The sequence below is a fragment of the Oryctolagus cuniculus genome, chromosome 4, assembly GCF_051225735.1.
Source record: "Oryctolagus cuniculus isolate XC-2025 breed Fujian yellow rabbit chromosome 4, ASM5122573v1, whole genome shotgun sequence".
NCBI classification, from domain to species: Eukaryota; Metazoa; Chordata; class Mammalia; order Lagomorpha; family Leporidae; genus Oryctolagus; species Oryctolagus cuniculus.
Genome location: NC_142870.1, coordinates 153,552,291 through 153,574,310, shown reverse-complemented (window position 1 = coordinate 153,574,310; position 22,020 = coordinate 153,552,291). Strand labels below are relative to the sequence as shown.

At 43.1% G+C, this 22,020-nt stretch overlaps 2 long non-coding RNA genes across 7 annotated transcripts in view; one reads left to right on the top strand and one right to left on the bottom strand.

The window, feature by feature from the left end:
- Positions 1-22,020, bottom strand: part of LOC149127184 (uncharacterized) — a 197,497-nt gene that overhangs the window by 145,381 nt on the left and 30,096 nt on the right. The gene's annotated exons all lie outside the window — the stretch shown is intronic.
- LOC149127185 (uncharacterized) lies at positions 6,632-20,836 on the top strand. Its single transcript, XR_016232837.1, has 3 exons — positions 6,632-7,015; positions 17,786-18,026; positions 20,306-20,836. It is a non-coding gene; the product is annotated as an uncharacterized LOC149127185 (long non-coding RNA).

Here is a 22,020-nt window from a genome sequence, read left to right as displayed (position 1 = left end):
CTCTGTGTATATATTAGCTATGCTGTGTGAGTGAGTGTGCGTCTCTATAGATCTATAGATAGATACCCACACAGTCTCTGGATGAGATGCACTATATACAGGGAAGGGTAAGGTGTTATTGGTATGTAAAATAGATCCTAAAATTGTGAAGCAAATTATATCATAAGAACACTAGGCACCAAGTGGTAAACAAACATAAACAAATACGCTTTAAATCATTCATTTCTGGTTTCATGAATTTTAAATCGAAGTCTCAAAGCCTCTTATTTCCTTCCCCCTTTTGTTGGCTGTCCTTCCTTGCCTGCATTTCTTGATCTATGTTGGTGTCTTCACACACACTGTAGCAATAAACATCTCAGGGAAACAGCTCGCCACCTGACAGACCATGGTGAACCTGGCCAGCCCTCAAGCCGCAGGGTGCCATCGGCCTACTATGATTCCTTGGGCATCTGAAAGGCTCTTCTCCAACTACAGGGATGCCACCAGGGCATCTACCAAAAGTAGTTGCTCTTGGGTCTCTCCAAACAGCCAGAACTCCTAAGGATCATCATTTTCCCGGCAACATCAATGGAATATTCTATTTTTTTAAATTCACATTTAAATTTTGAATTACATGCAATACTGGCATGTCTTTAATGGGTCCAGAGCAGCATCTCACTGTATATATAAGCCGAGCATACCAGGTCACCAAGATTTCCACCTCCTTATCTGTGGTTCATGTTTACAGACTACCAGCTGCACTGCTCCAGTACCTTATATAGAAGACAATACGCTGTCCTGAGCTGCAGTCATCCCACTGTGCTACAACATACCAGATTCACCCTACTGTGTTTTGGTGCCCATTATCCAACCCTCCCCCTCCCCCCAGCCCTTTCTAGTCTCTAGGAGGAAGAACATGCAGTATTTGCCTTCTTCCTGTGTCTGGATTATTTCACTAAATATAATGAGCTCCAGTTCCATCCATTGTGCTGCAGATGTTTTTATTTAATTCTTCTTTATGGCTGAATAATACTCCACTGTGTATATTTACCACATTTTTTTTATTTGACAGGTAGAGTTATAGGCAATGAGAGACAGAAAGAGACAGAGAGAAAGGTCTTCCTTCTGTTGGTTCACTCCCCAAATGGCCGCTATGGCAGGCCCACTGCGCCGATCTGAAGCCAGGAGCCAGGTGCTTCTTCCTGGTCTCCCATGTGGGCACAGGGGCCCAAGCACTTGGGCCATCCTTCACTGCCCTCCCGGGCCACAGCAGAGAGCTGGACTGGAAGAGGAGCAACCGGGACTAGAACCGGCACCCATATGGGATGCCGGCGCCACAGGCGGAGGATTAACCAAGTGAGCCATGGCGCCGGCCCCTACCACATTTTCTTTATCCATTCATTCATCACTGGATACGTGTTCTAAGTATATACCTTGGCTACTGTGAATAATGCTGCAATGAAAATGGGAGTGCAGTTATCTCTTTTATATATTTATTTTTTCACTTTAAACTTCATTTTGACAGATATCAAATTTCTGCTACAGATTATTGGTTGTTTCTATTAAAAAGTACTGATTTTGAAAACTAATACATAAAACTGCCACACATGCATGCACATACAAAATGGACCACAAAATATTCTCCTTTCCTTCTGAAGCTTTTACAATGAGCAGTATCATGAACCAGTCTTCTACTCTTAAACTTGAATGGTCAATTGAGACAAAAAGTTCTGAGACCATTCTTCCACCACTGATCAAGACTGGGAGAAGGTCACCCACCTTGGGAAGCCGAGCTGCGGGACCCGCGGGACCCGCCGGACCTGCCAGAGCCGCAGAGTCTGCGCCCAGCGCTGGAAGGGGAGGTGAGCTAAAAACCTCTCTCGGTAACCCGAGACATTGGCAGGGAAAGGCAGAAAAAGCCTACAGAGAACGAGGCCTGAAACCCCATTGGGGAAAGTTCACCAGGCTGGCTGGAGGAGAGAAAAAAATCGAATAAATAAGGGGAACCGGCAAGGACATTTAGCCTCTCTCTCCACTCACCTTACAAAGCCGAGCAAGACAAAGGGCAGGCGCCATTTTACGTAAGTAAAGCAGTGCGCGCCATTTTGCATATGTAAAGCATATGCAAAGTATGTAAAAACCTGACTCTGGTAAGCAAAGGAATACCCACAGGGGCCAGATTTCATACATCAACTACTCTCAATTCCATTCAGCTGTGTGGAATTACTTCCCAACTGAGTCAAAAAAGAGAGAGAGAGAGAGAGAGCGCGAGAGCGAGCAAGAGAACAATCAGGGTGAATCACCTTTGGCACACCCTTAACCCTGTAGAACCAGAGCTCTCTGGCCACACCCATCACAGCCTCTAAGGATCCATCAAAAGCAGACAGTCCTCTTAATCTAGAGTCACAGTATAATGAGAAAAAACCAAAGAATATCTCCAATATGCCAAACAAACGCAAAAGCTGAGGTAACAAGAACAAGGAAGACACTATGATGCCCCAGATGAAAGACACCCCAATTCAAGATTATGAAGATGATGAGATAGAAGAAATGCAAGAAGTGGATCTCAAAAAAATTGATAAGAACATTCAGAAGTTCTCAAAGACTGGGAGAAAGATATTAGGGATAATATTCATAGCCTTCTGAGCTTTCTGGGCAGACCTGGGGACCTTGCCAGCTTCAGCAGCCTTCTAGTCCACTTCACTGATGATACTTCAGAGAGACATGATGATGTCTATCTTACATCATGTACAGCAAAATGACCCAGAGAAGGAGCACGAGAGAAGCTCTCAGAAGGCATGGACTCGCCAGGAATCCTGTCCGTGATGACAGCATCACCAGATTTCAAGACTTTAGGGCCTCCTTCAAGCTTCTTAACAGAACAACAGTCAATCTTTGCCTCAAGCTCAGCAAACTTGCAAGTAATGTGAGCTGTGCAACAGTGTAGTACAAGCACATGGCCAGCACTGATTTGGTCTGCATGGCTCAGGATCCTCACCTGAGCAGTGAAGACACCTGCCTCCACTGGTGGGCTGCTTTGCTGTCACTAGAAACGTTGCCATATGAAGACCTTAGACAGACAACGTTCTTGACATTGGAGCCCACGTGGTCCCCAGGTAGAGTCAAGGCTTCATGGTGCATTTCAAGACCCCAAATGAAAAATAGCACCTTTTCTTTTATTTATGGTAGCTAGTACAGAGAGGATAAAAATTGTGTGTGTGTGTCAGATCACTAGAAATGTTGCTTCGCTGCATCATGCCATGTAATGACAATATACTCTTGTTCTCCATGTTATAAACAAGAAATGCATAGGGGAACGGACGTGAAGACTCTCGGGGTGGTATTAGTAATGCTTTGGTCTTAATTAGCATGTTGGTTATGAGAATGTCCAGATGACAAAGCAGTCATTGATCTGTACACTTAAGTGCATCTCTTAATATGTATACTGTATTTTAAAGAAATATTTTTACAAAAGAAAAATACTTTATGGTGCATTTCAACAGATTTTACTTCCATTGTGATGCTGACTGGAGCAAGGATACCCCCATGCCAGGTTTGAGAATGCCAATCTCCACTCGGCTCACAGGAACAGCACCGATATCACCAATTTGGCAGAGACCTCCTGTAGAGGCAAGCATAAAGGCTTGCCAGCTGGATGAGTTGGTGGGAGGATGAGGATGCTGTCCAGGACCGTGTGGGTTCACTGGCATTGTGGTTCTTCCAGCATTGCCACCACCTCTTCGCTGACTTTCCAGCCCTTGAACCAAAGCATATTAGAGCTTGGCTGCAGTATGTTGTCACCATTCCAACCAGAAATTGGCACAAATGCTACCACATCAGAGTTATCACCAATTTCCTTACTGTAGGTGTTGACTTCCTTAATGTTTTCCTTGTATCTCTTCTGGCTGTAGGGTGGCTCAGTGGGATCCATTTGGTTAACAGAAACAATCAGAGATTTCACATCCAGTGTGTAAACCAGAGGGCATGCTCACAGGCCTGCCCATTCTTAGAGATCACAGCTTCAAATTCATTGACTTAACCAACACAGTTGGCCTGATGTGTGCCTGTAATCGTGTCTTTGATAAGGTCTCTGTGTCTTGGTGTTGCAATTAAGATGAACCCCAGAAACTTGTTCTATCCATGGCAAAGCATGAGGTCAATGAACTACCAGCTGAGCAGGTGATTTGCAGAGAATTTTATTGAAAGAACAGAATGGCAAGAATTCCTGTTAATAAGAAGGGAAAGATATGAACTGAAGTCTGGTGGTGGGGATTCATATATGTAAAGCAAAAAGACTCTACTGAACAGCAAAAGCACCTTAGCCTGTCGGGGGAGTTGCTTATCTTCATCAAACTCCTGAAACTGGTTACAGTCAGCATCTGACCACTATTTACCTGGGCACCTATTTATCTGGGCACCAGAGCCAGATTTTCCCAACTGATTACCAAAATGCTTTACATTTTTTTATGTTACAAGTTCATCATGGTGGAGCCCTTCACTCTCTCTGTCTACTTGCCATTTTTTACTGTTACTAACTCCTCTCATTGGGGCATCAATAATAGTCACGTAATACTGGCTGGTCTGAGATTTCCACAGATGTCGATGGGGATACCATGCTCACTATCAGCTTTCAGTTTATCCAAGACCAAGGCATTTCCCATCTCAGCAGTCTTCTCGGACTTTTCAATGGTTCTTTTGTTGTTGCCATCTCCTCTGTAGATCAGATGGGCAGTAGAGGTGCACTTGCTTGAATCTACGTGTCCAATAACAACAACGGTGATGGGAGTGTTTTCTTTTCCCATTTCAGCTTTGACTGAGTGGTAGTTTTACTACACCTTTGTTCTGGTGGCAAACTTGTTGCAAAAAAATCGTATATAGATTTGGGATAGATGGATCATATGGTAGATACATTCTTAGCTTTTTGAAGAATATCCATACTGTTCTACATAATGGTTGTACTAATTTGCATTATCACCAACAATGTATATGGGTTTCCTTTTCTCCACATCCTTTCCACCATGTGCTATTTTCATATTTTTGATAATAAACATCTAACTGGAGTAAGATGATACTTCATTGTGGTTTTGATTTGCATTTCCTTGATGGCTAGTGATATTGAGAATTTTTCATGTTTTTGTTGCTCATTTGTACTTCTTGTTTTAAGAAATGTCCATTGAAATCCTTTGCTTATTTCTTGCTTAACTGGATTAGCTGTGGTTGAGTTTTCTGAATTTCTTCTATATTCTGGATATTAAACCTTTGTCAGATGCATAATTTAAAAATATTTTCTCATTGTCTCTTGGTTGCCTCTTCACTCTGTTGATTGTTTCCTTTGCTGTACAAAAAGTTCTTACTTTGACATAATTCCACTTGTCTATTTTTTATTTTGTTGCTTGTGCCTTTGGGGTCTTATTTAAAAAGTCATTTTCTATGCCAATGCCTTGAAATGTTTCCCCTAAGTTTGATCCAATAGTTTCATAGTTTCAGGACTTACATTTAGAACTTTGGAACATTTTAGTTGATTTTTGTATAGAGTAGGAGGTAAAGATGCTTTGTTACAAAGATGTTTTGTTACAATCTTTTTGCATTAATATCCAGTTTTCTCAGCACCATTTACTAAAGAAATTGTCTCTTCCCTATGAAATGTTTTTAGTTCCTTTGTGAAAGATAAGTCAGCTGTGATGTGTGGATTAATTTCCAGGATTCCTATTCTATTCCATGGGTCTATGTGTCCATTCTATGCCAGTACCATGCTTTTTCAGTTACAGTAGCCCTATGGTATGTCTTGTGATGTCTCTAGCTTGGTTCTTTTTATTTGAGATTGTTTTGGCTGTTCAGAGTCTTTGGCATTTGCAAATGAATTTTAGGATTTTTTCCTAGTTCTGTGAAGAATGCCATTGGTATGGTGACTGTGTTGAATCTGTAAATTGCATTGGATAATATAAACATTTTACCAATATTAATTCTTTGAATTCATGAACATGGTAGTTCTTTCCATTTTTGTGTTTATGTGTATTTGTTCAATTTCTTCCAAAATTGTTTTGCAATTTTCATTGTAGAAGGGTGTCACATTCTTGGTTAAATTTATTCCAACTGGTTGTTTTTTGTTTTTTGTTTTTTGTTTTTTGTAGCTATTGTGAGTCGGGTAGGATTGTTCTTACAATTTCTTTCTCAGCAAGCTCATTATTAGTGTATAGAAATGCTACTGATTTTTGTATGCTGATTTTGTATCCTGCAACCTTACTGAATTCATTCACCAGATTCAATAATATTTTGGTAGAGTCTTTCAGCTTCTATATATAAAAACATGTCATCTGCAGAATTTGACTTGTTATGTTCCTATTTGTATGCCTTTTATTTTGTTTTCTTGCCTAGTAGCTCTGGCTAAAACTTCCTGTACCACATTGAAAAAGAGCAGTGAGAGTGGACATCTTCACCCAGCTCCAGATCTTCAATGAAATGTGTGGGGAGCAACTGAGACTAGACTAAGTTACTGGAATTAAGACTTATTCTATGCATCTGCTCTCCCACAATATGGCGCTGAGAGAGAGACCAAAGAACTTCTACACAGCTGCCTCCAGTTCGACCAATAAACTGCAGGAGCTGATCCTGCTCCTGATTGGAGGAGAGCAGCGTGCTCGGCGTGTGGGTAGCAGAGTTGGGATTGGTGGAAGAGGACTATAAAGGAGGAGAGAGACAACATGCACCAGGAACACCTGAGGAACATCTGAGCAACATCTGAGCAGCCCCCGAAAGAGCCGGCCGCCGGCCGCTCCTCCGCGGAAGCGGGGAAAGCGGCAGGGGGTGCCGCCCCTCCACGGAGATAGAGGGGCCGGCAGCTAACCCGGGAAGGCATCGTTCCTCCGTGAGTGAGGGAACAGCAGCTAACCCGGGAAGAGCCGAGCAGACAAAAGAACAGCGCAGGGTCTAGTGTCGTTCCTCCGCGAAAGGGGGAGCGACAAAATGGTTTCAGAGTATCCTCATTCCAGATGATACTGGCTGTGGGCTTCTCAGATATAACCTTTATTATATTAAGGTATGTTTCTTCTACATCTAATTTGTTCAAAGTTTTTATCATGAATGGGTGTTAATTTTTTAAACTGCTTTTTAGCATCTATTGAGATGAGTATATGATTTTTATCTTTCATTCTGTTGATATGATTACATTTATTTATTTGCAAATGTTGAACCATCTCTGAATCCCTAGGATAAATCCCACTTGGTCAGGGTGAATGATTTTTCTGATGTGTTACTGGATTCTGTTTATTATATGGCAGAGAATTTTTACAACTACGTTAATCAGAGATACTAGTCTATAAGTTTCTGTATATGTTGTGTCTTTGTGTGGTTTTAGAATCAAGGTAATGCTAGTCTCATAGAATAAGTTTAAAAGGGTTAATTCTTTCCATTTTTGGAATAGTTTAGTAAGAATTAGTGTTCGTTCTTCCCTAACGTTTGATGGAATTCAGCAGTGAAGCCATTGAGCCGCAGATTTTGCTCGAGGAGACTTCCGACTGTTGACTCAATGTCATTATTCATTGACCTGTTCAGATTTCCAGTGTCTTCACGGCAAGGCCAGCATTGTGACATAGCAGGTTAAGCCACTGCATGCAACACTGGCGTCCCATACAGCCACTGGTTTGAGTCTTGAATGCTACACTTCTGATCCAGCTCCCTGCTAATGTGCCTGGGAAGGCAGCAGAAGGTGGCCCAAGTGCCTGTGCTTCTGCACCCACATGGGAGACTTGGTACAAGCTCTTGGCTCTTGGCTTCAGCCTGGCCCAGCCTCAGCTATTGCAACTATCGGGGGAGTGAACCAGCGGATGGAAGATTCTTCTCTCTCTCACTTTTTCTTTCTCCTCCCCACCCCCCTCCTTCACTCTGCTTTTCAAATAAATAAATCTTTTTTAAAAATCCTCATGGCTCAATTTTCGTGAGTTACATGTATTTAGAAATTTATCCAAATCTAGGTTTTCCAATTTGTTGACATACATTTGTTCACAATAGCCCATTGTGTCCCTTTGTATTTCTTTGATATCAGTTTTAATATATCCTTTTTCATTTCTGATTTTATTTATTTGCAGCTTTTGTTTTCTGTAGTCTACTTAAAGGTTTATAAATTTTGTTCATCTTTTCAAAAACCAACTCTTCATTTCAGCAAGTTTTGTACTATTTTCTTAGTTTCTATTTCACTTAGTTGTGCTCTAATTTTTATTATTTCTTTCTGTCTACTGACTTTGGGCTTGGTTTGTTCTTGTTCATATGGGTCCTTGAGATGCAATTTTGAGTTTTTATTTAATATCCACTTTTTGATGTGGGTCCTATTGCTATAAACTTCACTGTTACTACTAGTTTTGCTAAATTCCATTTTGGTATATTGCTGTTCCATTTTCATTAGTGTCAAGGAATTTTTTAATCTCATTATCGACTTCTTCAGTAACCCATGCTTCATGCAGGAGCATGTTCTTCAGTCTCCCTGTGTTTGTGTGCTTTCTAAACTTTCCTTTGTTGCTGATTTCTGGTTTTAGTCCATTACAATCAGAAAAGATCCATGATGTTATTTCAATTGAATTTGTTAAGACTTGTTTTTTGACCTAATAAGTGGCCTATCCTTGAACATTCCACACGCTGATGAAAAGAATGAGTATTCTGCAGCTAGTAGATGGAATGTTCTATAAATGTTTGGTCTGTTTGGTCTATCGTGAGGCTTACTTCTTTGTTGATTTCTTTGGGTTATATGCCCACTGATGAAAGTGGAATGTTGAATTTCCCCATTATTTTTGCATTAGAGTTGATCTATCCCTTTAGATATTATTCTACAAGACCAAGTGATCTAGCCTTAGGTGTGTATACATTTACAATCATCATGTCTTCTCACTGAATTGATCCCTGATCACTAGTAGTGGCTGTCTTGGTCTGTTTTTACAGTTTTGGTGTTAAAGTTTATTTTGTCTTGAATTAGGATTGCCACTCATGTTGCTTTTGGTTTCTATTTGTATTTTTTCCATCCTTTCACTTTCTGTGTGTCTTTACCAGTGAAGCGAGTTGCTTACAGGCAACATATTATTGTTGTTGTTGTTGTTGTCGTTTTTTAAATCTAACCAATTATTCTGTATCTTCTAATTAGGGAACTTAGTCTGTTTACATAAAAAGTTATTAGTGATAAGTAATGGCTTAGTCCTGTGATTTTTTGTCTTAAATATTTCTTCTGTTTGTTTCAAATTTCTCCTTTTCTTTTTGTATTGGATTTTACACTTTCTCATATTTTCATGACGGTGGTTGTCTTTGTTTCTGCATGTAGGACACTCTTTGGCATATTTTATAAACTGGTCAGGGACTGATCAATTCCTTCAGTTTTTGATTGTCTTTATCTCTCTTTTATTTATGAAATATGGCTTCACCGGGTAAACTATTCTTGACTGGCAATTTTTTTTCTCTCAGAACTCATTCCATTCCTCCTGGCCTGTAGTGTTTCTGATGAAAATCTGCTGTTAATCTGATGGGAGTTACCTTAAAAGTAACCTGGCAGTTTTCTCTTTTGTGTCATATTTCTGAGAGTTTGACTGTATCACGTATCATGGTGAGGACTCTTCCTTGTTGTTTATTGGGGTCCTATGGACCTTCTGTATTTGAATGTTCATATTTTGCTCTAGATTGGGTAAGTTTTCAGCTATTATTTCATTGAATAACGTTTCTGTGCCTTTACTCTTCTCTCTTTCAGACCTTCTCATTATGCAAATGTTTGTTCATTTAATGTTGTCCTGAAGATCATGGAGGCTATCTCCATTCACTATTTCTTCTTCTTCTTCTTCTTCTTCTTTTTTTTTTTTTTTGGACTGGCTGGGGGATTTCAAAAGATCTGTCTTCAAGTTCATATATTCTTTCTTCTGCTTAATCTAGTCTGTTGCTGGGGCTTTCTATTGTATTTTTCCATTTACTAACTTCTCCATCTCTAAGATTTCTGTGTGGCTCTTCTTAAAGGTATCTTTGCTGAATTTCTCATTCATATTATACAGTAATTTCCTAATTTTGTCTGTCTGTATTCTCTTGTATCTCTTTGAATATTCTTATACTCATTCTTTTGGATGCTTTTTTTTTTTATTTGATAGGTAGAGTTATAGACAGTGAGAGGGAGAGACACAGAGAGAAAGGTCTTCCTTCCGTTGATTCACTCCCCAAATGGCCACCACGGCTGGTGCTGCGCCAATCCAAAGCCAGGAGCCAGGTGCTTCTTCCTGGTCTCCCATGCGGGTGAAGGGCCCAAGCACTTGGGCCATCCTCCACTGCCCTCCTGGGCCACAGCAGAGAGCTAGACTGGAAGAGGAGCAACCAGGACTAGAACCCGGAGCCCACATGGGATGCCAGTGCCGCAGGCGGAGGATTAACCAAGTGAGCCACAGCCCGGGCCCCTTGAATGCTTTATTGGGCATTTTTAGCAATCTCCCTTTCTTTGCAGTCTGATACTGAAGCATTATTTTGTTCCCTTGGGGGTAAGTATCATATTATCTTGTTGTTTTTTTTTTTTTTTTTTTTTTTTTTTTTCAGAATTCTTATTGAAAGCTGTGACTTGATGCTGTGTCTTCTGGTGTCAGTTCGATCAGCTGTTTTGGCTGTAGCTCTGATTGGGCACTGTAGCATCATCTCCCAAGATCTTCTTTTGCTATGGCAGATGGTAGCAACAGCAAGGGTCTAGAGCACTCCCAGGGCCCAGCGGGGTTGCTAAGATTCCTGGTATATAGAATTCAAGTCACAGTCCACGTAAGGGACAGCAGTCATGGGATCAGCACTAGAGTCAGGATGGAAGGGACATGTATACCTCCTTACATATACATACTTCTGAGCAAGGGCCAGAAGCCTTGGGACTAGCCAGGATAGGCGGGGCATGCAGACCCCAGCTGCTGTCTGGGTGAGAGCCTGAAGCTGCAAAAGCAGTTCTGGTGCCCCAAACAAGGCAGCCATGTGCACAGTCCTGAGCACAGAACTGACAGGACACACACTTCTGAATAGCCATGGGCAGACCAGGATAGGGTCATAGGAATCCTGACCAGGAGTCCTAGTGTGCAAGAGCCTCCAGGTGGCAGGGGGAGGGGAAGGGGTTGAGGACAGTGGGCCCTAGTCTAGGGGGCAGGTGCCCCTACCTCTGGTAGTCTCTGGGTGGAATTCTCCCCTTTTATTGCGGAGAACTCTATGGCCTAGGTTCACTGTTGCTCTGCCTGGTCTAGTTGGATTCAGGAAGCTGCAATTTTTTTTTTTTTTTTTTTGCTAGTTTGGTAGTCTGTGGGGCCTCCAAGAATGGGACTATCCAGGGGCTTCTGTCTAACAGGGCAGTGTGGGTTCTGATGGTGCCCTCTTTCTCAAGAGGAGGCCATGCTACTACAGCCTGTGCTCTGGAGATAGTAGCAGACACAACATGAATCAAAGGGACTGATCATGGGATCTGCAGGCAGCTCTCCTTATAGGAAATCTATGTGGATTTTTCCTGTACTGACTTTGCCTGCTAAGGTGATCTTGCAGGTGGGCTTGCTCCCATTCATCCTTTCTCCTGCGATGGCGATCCCATTCCAACACCGCCCAGCCTGCTGGGGCCAGGGTCTCACCTTGCTCTCTGATTGGCCTTATTCCTGCCTCTGTGTTGCCATCCAGGTCTCCATGCCTTCCCAGCTACCTGTTATTCTCCTACTGAGCTCTGGTGCCTTTTCTCAGGCACTCATCACCAGATGCACCTGTCTGTTTGCTGTATTAGTCCTCTCTGTGGAGGAGGAGCAGATGCAGGTGCCTCTATTCAGTCATCTTGGAAATCAATGGGATCTTTCCAGAATCTATCAGCTGTTAGTGGAGCAGGAGACAAGGGTCAGAAAAGGAGGCATAAATGGTAACCCTCGCTGGACCTTGAACAGGAAACAGATTCTGACACAAAGATTAGGGGGAAAATGTCTTACTGAAATAAGTTTTGAGGACCAAAACCTGTGAGAAAGTAAAAGAAGCAGAACTGGGAAGAAGAGAAGTTGGTCTTTGATGCAAGTTCAGCTGAGGCTTCAGCCTATCCCACAGGCAGCTCTAGAGCAAAGCTGGTTCTTCAGTTGTCCCTAACAGAGGCAAGGAGACAGAGTCCATGTACCCTTACAAATTAGTTGTTGGGGACAGGCCAGCCTCCAGGAGGGAGTGTAACCTGGAGTGAGGGGGCTGTCTTTGGCTAAGGGCAATTCCTGGCCAGAGCCTTTGCTGAAAGCCAGCTGCAGCCAGACCCTCCAGCAGTTCGAGAATGAGTCCCTGCACCCTGAAGGAGGACCTTGGCCGGGCACTAAGACATCCCCAACACTCTCCCACACTTGGGAACTGCCTGAGGACCCAGAAAGTTGTGTGAGTCTACATCAGATGTTGCACCCCGAAGAAGTGCTCACCATATTTAGACATGGGCGAGTGGTAGGAAGGCAAGTATTGGAGAGGGACCACTAAGCTTCCGTGATCTTCAGATGCAGAACCTCAGAGACTATAGACAGCATATGGAAACTGCTGTAGCCAAACCAGAGTAAGGGGCATTTAGGGTCTGTGATGATGGGGCTCTAAGGGAGTAGAATTTTCCTTAGGGATATGAAGTGGAAACTTACATCAGGATATCATCAGCAACATTCACACTTGAAGATTCCTTAACTGTCCATAGACGTGATGTATCCCTAGTCTTGAACTCACCTCTGCTGTCACAGGCAGGACCCATGGGTACTTCAAAAAGCCCATGGGAATATGGAATTTAAAATTAAGCTTACTTTGCTGCAAAATTTGTTTGAAATTTTAATGTATTTTTTCATAATATGCAATTTCCATTAACTTTTGAAGATCTCTGTATGCACACATTTTAAATTATATCTAGAGAGAGAGAGAGCAAAACATAAGCTATGGGAAAAAAATATGAAAGCTCTACTTCAAAAAATCTCTATTTTCTTTAGAACATCCTAAAATCTAAAGGCAAAAATATTAAACTAACAGACAATCACAATCATTAGGATGACTATAGGTCATTATCCCTCTATACTGATATCTAGAAATGTAGAGCTAAGGGGCCCTTCTTTTAAAAAAATATTTATTTACTTATTTGAAAAAGAGGGTTATAGGAGAGAGGAGGAGACAAAGACAGAGAGAGAAAGAGAGAGAGAGAGAGAGATCTTCCATTCATTGGTTCACTTCCCAAATGGCTGAAACTGGGCAAGGACGAATCCAAGAACCTGGAAGTCCATCCTGGTCTCTCACGTGGTGGCAGGGACCCAAAGACTTGGGCCATTTTCTGATGCCCAAACACATTACCAGGGAGCTGGGTCAGAAGTAGAGCAGCCAGGACTCGAACCTGTGCTCTGATAGGGGATGCCGGGCATCACAGGTGCTGGCTTAAGCTGTTGTGTCACAATGCCAGCCCCTAAGAGCCCTTCTAACTCCCAGCATCCTTAATACTACGAATCTCATTATCCCAGACTGAAGTTATTTGTTGCTGCACAGTGTTACAGAGATAACAGGCTGGTTAATAAAAATAATATAATGACAACAATAGCAAGAAGTCGACGTCAGTCTTTCCTTTGATTTACAGAGATCCTCTGGATGGGGGATTGAAAGCTGATTTCTGAGTCAGGCAAAGAAGTCCATCATAGTTATGGATCCTTCAAGTCAAATCAGCAAAATGTGCCATCCCAGTAACCCATGAAATATATGTTGATAGATACTAGCAGGCAAGGAGGAGGGCAAAACAGGTGTTCCAGTAAGGATATGTGACTGTGTTGTTGTACCAGGGCAAAAAGGAGAGAAGGCTGAAGGATTTAGCTGTTCAGAGCGAGAACGTGGAGAGCCTGTGGTGATTTATCTGCCAGGGACGGGGAAGGCAGACGCCCTCCTGTACACAATCAGCTCCTTGATTATAAACACTCAGTAACTTTCCGGCGGAAAATGCATTCACCCCCTTGCCTGTATGTCTCTGACGCCGGCTTTCTTATTTCCTATTAGGAAACGCTACTTAATTCTGTCCACAGTTTGGCGACCTTTGTGTGGCTTCCCCATTTAGGAAATTTACAAGTAAATCATCAAGAAGCATGTATACATACACTTATAAAATATACATGCACTTGGAAATGAAAATGCACCAAATGAGAAAAAATGCTACACGCATCGCAAAAACCAGGCATATGTGCAGAAGAGGTTGGAGGCAGGTGTTCGGGAAATCTTCACACCATCCCAATATTTTTCTAATGGTTTCCATTTCCAATGCAAGGGAGAATTTGGAAAACATTAGCCACCGTGGTGTGCTCGGAGCAGTGACATGTAGCTGGCAACGTGGTGGGTGGGATTCCCCCCCTCCTTTTCCCCTCTAACAAAGAAATAGGGTGAGTTTATTAAAGCATAAATGCCATTTTCATCCTGCAATGTTAACTGTGTGGCTGGGATCCCTGAGGTACAGAGCAGTCAAAGCAAACAGCTGTGCCACCTACTTGCAACAGTTGTACGCCCACCACACAGCACCAAGGGGAGGAGCAGGTCAAAGAGAGCCATAAAGAGGATGGGGAACCTCGCTCAGCTCACTCCCTGTTAGCCGGAGGGAAAATCCAGCCCTTTGGAGGGTAGGTATTGTGTGTGCCGCTCAGAGCACCGAGTATTCTCTTGCAACTTGTCTCCTATAAACCACCTACTGCATTTTTATATTCTGCAGTCACATAGACCAAAACAGTGGTTAGCAAATTAACAGAATGCTAAATAAAAGGCGTATGAACCAACCTAGCAGGCAGCTCGTCTACAGTCCTGAGCAGGGGGTGGCGGTAACTGTGGTTTTAGTGGTAAGGGGTTGCTTCACCATCCAAGTCTCTTTGTGGGGTTTGGATGGCTGGGGTGCTCTGGGCAAGCTGTTATTTGGTTGTCTTTGTGGTGCCTAAGGGATGCCCCAGGCCCGCCTGCATCAACAGAGGATGCAATGGGAGTTCATGGGGAAGGAATCTGATCCCTGCTTTGCAAATGTTCAGGGGGCAAAAGCTCTCCTTGCTTAAACTCAGCTGCTTTGTCAGCCTGTGGGAGGCAGCCAGTGGAGGGAGCACCCCCGCCCGCAATGGCAACCTTCCTCTCAACCTGGTTGAGACACAAGCAGGGTTTAATCTTGCTCCCTTCCCTGGCAGCCTCCCTTGTCTGGATTTCCCGGACACCACACTCTCCTCTTTTCCTCTAATCACCTTCATGCTCCTCTCCCTCAGCATGGCTCTGCCATCAGTGTTGGTCAGGTTTCGTTAGTAGCTCCTCTTCTCATTTGCTACAGTCTTCTTGAGCAATTCCCTTCTTGGCCATGAAGTCCATTTCCATCTTTCTGCTAATGGTGGCAAAGTTCTTATGCCCTCGCCCAGTGTTGCACCTGACCTCTAGATGCACTACATACAACTATTTTCATAGACATCTCCAATTGACAGCAGAGATTCAGAAAATGGCCCTGGAGTAGGAAGAGATGGGCTAGACTTGTCTTACGACTGTCTAGCATATAGCATATAGCATAGTCTATACCCTGTCTTTAGTACGCTTGTGTGTATGATTAGGATAGTCAAGCAGAAGGCTCACACGAGATCATGAGGAGGCTATGACTCACGCCAAACTGTCCTTCGGCAATACTGCTGAGATTTGAATGTCCCATATGCATCCCAAACTCAATACAAACAAATATGACCCTCTCGCCACTTGTTCTTCTCTTGGGGTATTGTACCCTCAATTATCTGATCATCCAAACTACGAGTTGAGTGTCTCCTTAGTTTTCTGAGTACATCCTTACCTCCCATCACCAACTCTGTAATTAACCTCAGTCCTGGTTTTTAGGACCCTCACCACTTCACTAATGCTTTCATTTCCAGGGGCTTGGACCTACGTCCACCATAGCAGAAACTAGCTGGGATTCTGCTCCAAGTCAGATAATTATCCTGAATTGCAACAATTTCTTACAAACCACAAGGGGGCTGGTGCTGTGGCATAGCGGGTAAAGCTACCACCTGCAACACCAGCATCCTGTGTGGGTGTCGGTTCCAGTTCTGGCTGCTCCACTTCTAATCCAGCTCCCTGCTAATGCACCTGGGAAAGCAGCAGAAGATGGCACAAGCTCTTGGTTTTCTGAACCCACGTGGGAGACCCAAGGTGTTGCCTAACTCCTGGCATTGGCCTGGCCTAGCCCCAGCTGTTGAGAACTTTTGGGGAGTGAAGCAGTGGATGGAAGACCTCTTTCTCCATAATTCTCTCCCTCCTAATTCTGCCTTGCAAATAAATAAATCTTATTTTAAAATATCATCAGGAATCTTAATTACCACTGTGCAGAGGATCCCTCCATTGTGTCCTACTCATTAGATCACATAATCTTAGATCTTGATCCCAGTCTAGACACTGTGGAATTGACAACTGACAATTCGCTTTAAGGGCTAGCTCTATATATGTGTAAGCTCCAAGCTTCTTCCTTCAGAGTTTTCCACTGAAGTCCCAGCACATTGCTCAAAATTCCAGCTCCTCAGAGTTAGGAGACAGGCTCTATTGGCTAGCACAGGCTATTCTGCCATAACAAAACTAACACAACAAATACTTAATTCTTGCTCATGCCAGAACCTGAAGTAGTTGTCCTGCCTGCATGGTGCTCTTTCAGATGGCAAATCAAGGACCCAAGTGTCTCCCACTTTGCACTTTCATCATTTCAAATATATACTCTTCCAAAGTGCCAAAGAACGACGGGGTAAAAACCGAGAGAAGGTACAAGCTCTTGACCACTTTGGTGCAGAAGTGACCCAGCACTTCCAATTGCATCCCACTGCTAAGAATTAGCCACACGGCCTCCACTATTTGCCTTGTGGTTGGGAAATACAGAAGACATAGATATTTGATGAACACTGATATTATTTCTTTTTTCTTTTTAAGATTTATTTATTTACTTGAAAGTCAGAGTTACACAGAGAGAGAAGGAAAGGCAGAGAGAGAGAGAGAGAGGTCTTCCATCCGCTGGTTCACTCCCCAGATGGCTGCAATAGCCGGAGCCACGTTGATCCAAAGCCAGAGCCAGGAGCTTCCTCCAGGTCTCCCACGAGGGTGCAGGGTCCCAAGGACTTGGGCCAACACTGATATTATTTCATAATTATATTAAGAAGTTAAACATTATCTCTATCATCCACAGGAAAGAGAAAAAAGAGAGGAAAGAAGGGAGGGAGGGAGGGATAGAAAAAGAGAGTAAGAAAGAAAGAATCTGAGTCATAGAGCCCTGCCTCTAGTAAGAACAGCCATTAACCAAGCAAACTGGAAGAAGGCTGACTTTAGGGCACCTTGGTGTGGGCCTCCTGTTTGCGGATTACGTAGAAGACCAACCTCATAGGGAGAGTCTGCTTGGGCAGACATCCCCTGGTAATGAAATGGGGACTTGTTTACATTTAGGGTGAGACTAATAGATGGGCTGTCCGACAAACTGCCATACAGACATTCTGAAAAATTCATTAAAGACACACACACTTAAATACACCAGGATGACTTGTGACTCTCTTTCCACCTGCAATATAAATAAATAAAGCTTTGTATAACCATTTTGTGTGTATGCATTAGGGACTCTAACAAGGGCTCTCTTCCTCCCAAGACTTTAAAATGCCCTTATCTGTTTGTACTAATTGCATTTTCTCATACTGTCACACAGGCAACAGCAAATAGAAGATGGGAAGTCAGAGCTGACTTCTGCTATGGGATATGCTAGGGTTCCTAAGGATCTCTGGGCGACCTCAGATCCTGAGGGCCTCAGATTCACAATCAGAGGCCTTAAAATCTCTTGCCTTCCCACCAGGTGATCCTATCCATACACGGAGCAGGAAAAGAAACCTCAAACACTCACAAGGTCCAGATACTTGCAAGCATGAATGGAAAGCACACTCACCATCAAACTCTACCTAATTATAGTCAACACCAGTGTTTCTCAAATATTAGCATGCATCATGTGGAGCTTGTTAAAACGTTGCTGGGCCCAACTACAAGATTCCACCAAGCATCTGTCCTGCTGCTGCTGCCGCTGATCACTGGTGAGGAAGGTAGGCTCACAGTATCATCAGATCCTCCTCTTTCTCAAGAGAAACCAGGAATCTGGATTTAGCTATGAAATCTCCCAATTTTGAAAATCCTAGCGGGGCCAGTGCTGTGGCGTAGTGGGCTAAGTCTCTGCCTGCAGCATTGGCATCCCATATGGGTGCTGTTTTGAGTCCTGGCTACTCCACTTCTGATCCAGCTGCCTGCTGATGTGTCTGGGAAAGCAATAGAAGATGACCCAAGGGCTTGGTCCCCTGCACCCACGTGGGAGACATGGATGAACCAGTGGATGGAAGACTTCTCTGTCTCTGCTTCTGCCTCTGTCTCTCCCTCTCTGTAACTCTACCTTTCAAATAAACAAATCTTTGTGAAAAAAATCCTGGTGACAAATTTTTAATTTTTTTTTAAAAGTACTCTACATGCCCAACAGTCTAGACTTTTGCCCTTCACCTTGCTGTTGACATCTCTACTATAAGCCTTGCCCAAGGAATGCCACCCAGCCACACTCACACACATAGACATGCCTTTGAATGGGAAGGTGACCTCTTCAGTTTAGGGAACACTTTTGCCAGGAAGATGAGCCACACAAGTCTGGTAGTAGAACACACCGATTTTAAAGCCCTCTCATCATTCCTTCCAATCTGTCAGATGACCTTGCCTCCCATGTCACCCTAAAAGGTAAAATTCCCTAGAAGCAAGTCACAACCTTAACATTACATTAACCTGATACCCCCAAAGTAATTGTCACAAGTCCTTTTTTATGGGACCAAGAAACATATACTTGAGAGCCGTTGATCTTATTTGAATCAATTTTTTAAAACATGAACTCTAAGGGTGTCCACCTAAACTATCTCATTTGCATGTTTCTGTAGCACTAGGTTGTGCGTAACTTCACAAATGTTAACTGTGCATCCTAGATGTGCTAGATGCTGTGTTAGGTCTTGTGACAGAAAGATGACCAGTCCCCGCCAGCCCCATCCTGCCCTGCCTACCATAATCTCTGGCCTTGGAAATGTTGCAGGACAAGAAGCAGGCAACAGAAACACCAGAAGAGAGAGCTCCAACCTTCGTGTGCTTTCTATACACAGGGGTTCCCTAGGAGAGTTGATTTGAAAGAGAAATTCCCTTTAAAAATAAAATCTGACCACTCATTTAGAAATGATTAAACCAATCAAATATTCCTTTTGTTGTCTTCACTTCATCGGGGTGGGGAAGGTCTGGCCTGCAGCCTATAAGGCCTGCAAAATCATTTGGTCTGGCCCTGCCAAGGCAACCACAGTCGGGATCTGAAATTCAGTAAATCTCTAGCAAGCTGATTTTTAATTTGATAATTTTGTATGGCCTGTGAATGATGTTGTAAATATCCAAATGACCCTTGGCAAAAAAAAGTTCCCCACCCCTAATGGATCTAAACTCTCTGAACTAGTCTGTTTCTTTCAATAGGATTTAAACCTTGAAGGGTAGATCATACAAAATTTTTATTTCTAAATATGGAAAATAGTGGGCTGTAATTCCCACTATTCTGAACAGACTATATCAAACCATAATAAAAATTATCTTTATCCCAGAGAATTAAGACAGAGAACATGAAATTGTGGTGGGTACTTCTAACTTGATGCCTTCACAGGGCATATGGATGCTCTCTTTCTCTCTCTCTAAGCAGGAAGTTCAAATAGTTAGAGATCATAATATGCAATTTTGAGTGCTTGCTTCAAGCATGGTCCAAAATTACCCCAGCACATTATTCCTGCCTTCTAGCTTCTATTCCTATGCCTAAAATAGGAGGGAAAATTGCCATTATAAATACCCAAGGACATATTGCAGCAAAATGTATAAGTGTTTTAACAAGTGAAAATATGTCTTATCCTTTAAAAGTAGTACTTGATCAACTCCATCTGAATCAGAGTCCTGAATTCTATGACGTTTTTTGTGAATTAAAGTAATTTCTTTACAATATTAGCTTTCATCTATTCTCTGCTCTATCGAAGAACAGAAACACACGCCAACAAAAGGCAACCTGGCTAGGGTTATAGAGACTGCATTCACAACAGTGTTCTTATTGCCCCCACCTCCACATTTGTATCCCATTATTTTAAGCAAGAAATTTGCCCTCCAATGAAGAAAGTCTTTGGTAAAATGACACAAGCACTGGCAGCGAGATCTCTCTAAAGCCAAGGCATAAGTGAGTGAGCGGAAGAGAGAGAGAACTGGGTGGGCACAGGCAGAGGTAAAGACCTGGGGAACGGATGAGTGGTAAGCTCCTCCCTCTGCTGTCTTTCCACAGGCAGCAGCTGCTTGGTGCCGATGGAGCTGTCTCTCCCTGCAGCACTCCACCCGGGCTTGGGGCAGAGACTGCCACGCCACATGCACTAGGAGTTGTGTCCCTAACTGAACGGAGAACCAGAAGAACAGAAGAGGGCTGCCTTTGCAATGCCACACTTGGACGAGGGACTTTCCCAGAGGTTTGGAAAAGACGCTCCGTGAGCCACTGTAGCTGCTCTGTTTGTGTCCAACTTGGTGGGGAAGAAAAAAGCATCTATTGTTATCAGAGGAGGTCCAGGGAGAAACAGCATAATTGTAATGAATCTTTAACCTATTTAAAGTAATTAAAGTTCTCCTCCATATGTGAGAAGCGAGCCTTTGTCTCTGTACTCTCCTAATTAGTCCCTTCACTGCCTGGAAATGCTTTACCCACGGCAGAGTTTGTTCTTCTCCTCTGCCTTTTTGATCATTGCAAGGCTCAGGACGCCTCCTAGAATTTGCTTCCCCCAAATGATGAAAGGGTGTTGCTGCCGGCGCACCTCCAGTTGTCTCCTGGCTTCATTCCTCCCCTGCTCCCCCAAACCCCTATCCCCAACTCTTCTCTTCCAGGAGTCAGTTCACAGCTCCCTGCACAAGCCACGTGCCAGTCAACCTCCACCCTCTTAGACACAAGAGAATACACTCACAGCGACAAGACATGATGGCATTTTCAAGCAAGAATTCACACGTTACAAAAACACATGGTGATTTGGCAATTTCCAAGTATCAAAATACTAAAGGCCCACCTCCCTTCTGACTCAGCAACTCCACTTCTAGGAATTTATCACATAGAGACCACCACAAATGGGCTCAAGGATTTCCGCATAATATACTGTAGCATTCTGTTAATATCAAAACGGAAAACAAGACCCATTTCCATTACTATAGCAAACTCCTCCGCTTCTGTACTGTGGTGCCCTGTTCAGCCATTGGCAAGACTGTGAAATGAGTTGGAATGATATCCAGGGCCTAGGATTAAGTGAGAAAAGCAAGAAGTGGGACACTATGGAAATAATAGCTGTGATTCATAGTTTTCAATGAAACGAGACATATTCTACACATGGATGTGCAGAGAACACCTCAGTGAGTGTCCAAAAGAAAACTAGTAAGAGGGAAAGGGAACAAAGGCATACGAGGCAAATGGGAAGATTTCCATCTTACTACTTTCGTTATTGGAATGTTTGAATCACGTGTGTGAATCACTTCCACCAAAGCAAAAAATTCATTGAGAATTAATTAACAGGGCCCCCACGGAGTGACATAACTGAGGCTTTCTCACTGCACTGGAGCCAAGATTTGATCTCCGCAGGTCTAACTCTCTGCAGCATTTCTGATCAAATCCTTCACTTGATTGTAATAAGGATTGTGACTCCTGAGCTGGGCGGACCTGCCCACCAGTGAATGATTGACACCAAGAACACAAAGTGAAGCTCCCAGTCCTGGCCTGGGGTTGAGAGCTGTTGCTTAATTTAGAAGGCATGGTCCTGGTTTTAATTCTACTAATAATTACCTGTATATTGGCGAGGATTAAATTTTAAAAATATTTATCCAGTATTGACTTTTTTTAAAGATTCATTTATTTATTTGAAAGGCAGAGTTACAGAGAGGTAGAGGCAGAGAGAGAGAGAGAGGTCTTCTATCTGCTGGTTCACTCCCCAAATGGCCACAATGGCTGGAGCTGTGCTGATCTGAAGCCAG